Below are 5,964 nucleotides of genomic sequence, written 5' to 3'. Positions count from 1 at the left end.
GGTCCACCCTGAAGCTTCACCCGGTTATTGCATGTACAGCACTTGTATCTATCTTGTATAATATACCACGTTTTGTATATATCTGGTGTGTCCTGTGTGTGTTGTTGACAACACCTCATACTGCCCTCCAGCTAACACTATCCCATGCCACTAATGCTGTATGACCCAACCCTAGACTGGGTCGTAACATCACATAACAGCACATCAGTATATCCTTTTTATTATTTTAATCAATTTATGGAACTTTTTTAAATAGTATTTATCTTGTTCACAGTTGGTCACAAATATTCACTATGTGTGTTTAAAATGTGTAGATTATGTACGCTGGCTGTTAAAAAGTTGACTTGGTTAGGTTTAAGATAGTATTTCATTATTTCATCCTGTGGGATTTGATGGGATTTTAGGAAGTAGATTTCAGGGTCTTGTAACTGATTCCTATCTGAACGGCTGCTGGTTAAACTGATTAATCTGTTTGCTCTGAGCTGTGCTGAGAAATCCTGTAGGGGTTAGGTGTGTCTTCAGGCATCAACTTTAATATTAATATAATATTTACATGTTCTCGTTATATAATCATGAATAGCAACATTAAAGTTGGCTAAAAACCAAGTGTCAAAAAGGCAAGCTCATCAGAAATGCTTCAGAGTTTTTACTGGGACATGTTTTTTTTAACGAATCAGCAGTTTCAGTTTTCCAGCTGCTTCTCAGTGTTTAAGCTTCTCAGGTTGCAGAGCTGTGAGACAGCAACCTTACCTGCTGTACCGCTGTTCCACCCTGCTTCTGTTTCCCAAAATAAAAATATAAATATATTAGTAATTTAAACCACAGTGATCCTGACCAGGATAAAGCATGTAGTGCAGATGAGTGAATGAAAGCAGTAACACATCACCGCACTGCGCAAACACCCAGCACATGTTCATGTTAATAAACGTGACCTTTTATTTCCCATAAGTTTCATACGTTGATTTTTTTGCTGTTTCTTGTTCCCAGTACTGAAGCACACGTCTGCTCAGTATTTTACCTGCAGTCTACATTTACAGAGTTAGTGCACAGTGGTGTCTGTAATTTACAGTAAAATTTAAAATGCTCTGATCAGCAAAACCATTAAAACTAGAATAATGGACATATTGTACAATAAAGCTTTAACCCTTAACACATAACACCAGACTGTTAAAGCTCCTGAGAGAGAGAGAGACAGATCTAGGAAGATCATGTTAAAGATCAGACTGTTAGTCAACATGTTTATTTCTTCATCAAATTAGCACATGTCCTATAGTTCCTGAAAAACCTGATAGTCTGACCTTCTTCCTGGAACACTGCTTGTTCTGTCTCAGTGTGTAGCTCTAAACAAACACAACCTCATAACCGGAAGAGACAGAAGCGTCAGAGAGCTTGTCTTATACAGTCAGGTCCATAAGTATTTGGACAGTGACACGATTTCTGTAATTTTGCTTCTGTACACCACCACAACGGATTTGAAATGAAGCAATCAAGATGTGATTGTAGTGTAGACTTTCAGCTTTAATTCAAGGGGTTTAACAGAAATACTGCATTAACTGTTTAGGAATTTCAGCCATGTATGTAAGAGAGACTTCTTTCTAGTTCAGTTTTTTCCCCAACTCAAAGTTTGCAGTTTTTTTTAAAAAAATAAAAGTGATCCTGACCCCTTCTGCTGCTCCTCGCTGCCTGACCCATCCTGATGCCCTACTTCTGGTTGGAGTTCTCATCGGTTGAGTCGCTCGCTGCTGCTGGGGCCCCATATGGACTGCCTGAAGAACTGTTTGGATTGCTGTGGATGGCGCCACCTGGGGGCTGTGGAGATGGCAGGGGGATCGCATATGGGGAGCTGTACTGTAACCAGCCGGACTTCTTGCAAAAACTGTGATGAATTTATTGGTTGCACAATAATAGAAGGGATTTATTTATAATCGCACTATCCGTTGCACCCAGATGAGGATGAGTTCCCTTTCGAGCCTGGTTCCTCTCAAGGTTTCTTCCTCATATCATCTCGAGGAGTTTTTCCTTGCCACCGTTGCCACTGGCTCGCTCATTAGGGATAAATTCACAGTGATAAATTCAAATATTTACAATATATTTTTGTGAATCCATTTATTTCTGTAAAGCTGCTTAGTGACAATGTCCATTGTTAAAAGCGCTATACAAATAAAATTGAATTGAATTAAACTCCCCCTTTTGTTATTTTTGCTTTGTTGCCTATTAAAAGACTAAAGGGATGAATAATTAAATATTCTGTTAAAAACATGATAATGCTAAAGGGGTAAAGCTGTAAAGTTCTTCTCTATAAAAGACAATAAGTCCATTACTGTTTATTTCACACACAGCAGGCGGGATCAGGCCTTCATTAGTAGGTTTGTTACTTTTAGCCCACAGAGATCTGTCCTTCCCTGGTTTAATGGGCGTTGTCCCTGAATTTAATTATAAATGATGTTACACACAACACTGCCCCCTGCTGTTCTTATACAGTACTGTGCAAAAGTCTACACACCCTTAATTATTTTTATACAAAAGTAGTCTTAGCTGCTTATTTGATGTTTTTGGCATTAAACTGTGAGTAAAAACACAAACAACCAGATTTCCAAACTTTCTTTCTTTTTTTGTTCAAAAAACATTAAATGTTACAGAAAAAATGAAATGTTTTTAGAAATGGTCAGTAATGGAGCACTTTCCAGATAAACCCGTAATGGAGGCTGTTCTGGTTTCAGAAACAGGAGCAAAGTGAGAAGCAAAGTGTCCAGAAGAACTGTGTTAGGTTCTCCAAGATGCAGAAAAACACTTCCAGCTGCTTTCTGTATAAAACTGTACAGCAGTGAACCTGAGAGAAGTTTAGGCTTAAAGCCAGAGTTCCAACAAATATTCATTTACTTTATTATTGTTTAGTGGAAATGAGAGTTCATTTATTGGCCTAAAAGTAGAAACTTTTCATTTCATCAAGTTTGAGGACTTTTGCCCAGAACTGTACAAACTATTATATTTCAGTGAAAACTGTTCAATTAGAAACCTCAATTCTGATCCTTTAAAACAAGCAGCCAGAGTTATTTTACTGTCACCTGTATGAGTATTTCTTTATATTAACTGTTTTTACCAAACCATAAGCCAAGAACTAATCTCCCAGAGCTTTTAATAAGATTTACACTTTAAACATTAAAACATCTTCCTTGTGTTTACTTTCTTAATATCAGCTAAAAAAGAGAAACACAATTATTTAAAATAAACTATTATATTATATTATGTTATATTATATTATACAGTAGTATGTAATACATTAATATTCACTAGTTTGATGTCCCATCACAGAATCATAAACTAGTATCACAACAAGTAGCAGTGTAAACTAAAACACTAAATAATCTCAGTAAATAAGAAACAATTCAGCCGTTAAAAGCAGACTTTGGCTTCATAAAACAACGTCTCTCTGCCCTGTCTCTGTCACACACTAACTATCACTATCAGCAGTGTGATTACAAATCATGGAGGAATTTTACACCAACACACTGATTTTATTATTTATGCCAAAATCATTCTCACTTGTATTGATAAAACTGTAATGTAACAACATGTTATAACTCAAACTCCACTATAGCTTTATAATATTTGTTATAAGCAGGTATTACACATGTATATTATTATCAGTATTTTCCATTTCATCCCTGTGCACTTAAATAAAGCATTAAACAGTGTAAAGAAGGTGAATAATGTGATTTGCTGTGAGAAAAGAAAGTTCATTAAACAGTTTCTCCTACCGTAAAGAGCTCAGTAAAGCCTCCAGCTCAGACGATGACGATGTCCTTTAAATCATGTGAGGACACTGATGTGTAAATGGTCAACAGTTGGCATTGTTCATTAGCAGAAAATCAGGTTCCAGGAATGGTTCAAGTGGTTCATTAGGGGTCCAAGCACGAAGTGTTTTCTTCTTATTTTTATTATTATTATTATTATTCTTATTCTTCTTCTTATTATTATTATTATTATTATTAGGGGCCCAAGCACCGAAGGAGCATAAGCATCCTATTGTTATTCTTTGTTTTCTTATTATTATTATCTTATATCTTAATATCTTATTATTATTAGGGGCCCAAGCACCGAAGGTGCTCAGCACCCTTTTGTTATTCTATGTTTTCTTCTTCTTCTTCTTCTTCTTCTGGCTATGGTCTGTATGGCAGCCCACAGAACCATCTGGTAAAAAGTTGTGAAACCAGACAGAATTGTTATAATTATATTAGTTATAAAATTATATTTATGTATAATTGCCATTATAATATTCTATTATTAAAAACACAAACAGGAACACAAACAGGAAAGACAGAAGCTGCAGTGTTGATGACAGAGCAGACACGTGCACGCGGAGAGCTTGTCTATAAGACCATGAACAGACTCTCTGCGCGCTCCCGATCACGTGCTCGCGCCGGCAGCGCGTTCCCGCATGAACATTTACTGAACAGCGCCCTCTAGTCACAGATTTGTCTGGGTCACCGATTTGGGCACAGCTCACGTGCTGCACTTCTCGCTCGCGCTCCGATCCGGTGAAATCACAGAACAGAAATGCAAACAAGTGCTGATACACATCCACTGACCTACAGCTCCAACTGTGTTTAATAAAAGCTAAATCTTTACAAGGATGTTATTAAAGCAAGACAAACACACACACACACCCCCACTGACCTACAGCTCCAACTGTGTTTAATAAAAGCTAAATCTTTACAAGGATGTTATTAAACCAAGACACACACACACAGAGTGTCAATTTAAAACACAAAGGCGCTATGACACTCAACTGTTTCCTGTGGGATTTGGTGGCCTTGTTGTAAACTCTTTGTCTCTAGACTTGGATGTTGCTGGTTTGAATCCAGGTCATGCCTGTGTTTGGTATGTTGGGTAAAAAGTAGAGTTAAAATTAAGGCTTTTGTGATGTTAAAAGTTACTTGGTTATTTGAAGGTGAAAAGGTCTATGAAACAATTGGCTTGTATGAGTTCCTGTGGCTCATGTGGATGAGCATTGCCTCTGGTTTGTGAGGTTGCTGGGTCAAACCCCAGCCAGGACTCCAGGATGTGAGCGTTAATGGTTCAGGAATCAATGGCAGTGTCATTGAATCAGAAGGTGCAGGATGGCCTGAGGGCAGGTGTTCATGAGGTTGGTGGGGGGTAATATCCGGGCAGCTGCCCCCCCCCCCCCCCCCCCCCTCAGTCCGGGCTGCTGGGGAAAGGGGTTATGGTGCTTGGCAAAGAAGTGTCGACTTAGTTTTGCATAATAGAGGGACCACTGCAAAACCTAAGTCAACACCCTCTTGCCAGGCACCATAACCCCTCCCACCTGCATCCCTGACCCATGGGGGCCAGCTTCACCAGCACATACACTCAGGCCTTCCTGCACCTTCCGCCTAACTCACACTGCAACTGATTCATGAGCCACCTACTTTGACCTTCTGGAGCCCTGGCTGGGGTTTGAACCAGCAACCTCTCAACCCAGAGGGGGAACACATCCACATGAGCCACAGGAACTCATACTCACTGCCCTTTTTATAAACCTTTTCACCTTCATTTAAGTCACCGTCATATAGCCAAATTAACTACACAGACAGCACAAAAAACTGCCCTTTTAACACCACCTTCCCCTTGTTCTCAACCCAAAAAAAAACAAGCAGAGGAATGAGCAAGATTTGAACTAACAATCTCCAACAGCAGAGACAAGCATTTTACCACAAGGCCACCAAATCCCAACACAAAGGCCTTTCTCTCATAGCACCTTTGTGTTTTAAAATGACAAGTGCAAAAAAAATAAAAAATTTTTGTCTTTTGCTTCATCCATATATACATTGCATATAAATATGTATATCTCGACTCCATCAGTGAGCAGATGATATCTACAAAAACCTGTAAACTGTCAAAGCTGTAATTACTTAAAACTACTAACTAACTACTTACTGTAGGTTACACAATCCCACTATTTGT

The sequence above is a fragment of the Pangasianodon hypophthalmus genome, chromosome 28, assembly GCF_027358585.1.
Source record: "Pangasianodon hypophthalmus isolate fPanHyp1 chromosome 28, fPanHyp1.pri, whole genome shotgun sequence".
Lineage (NCBI taxonomy): Eukaryota > Metazoa > Chordata > Actinopteri > Siluriformes > Pangasiidae > Pangasianodon > Pangasianodon hypophthalmus.
This window is presented reverse-complemented; position numbering follows the sequence as displayed.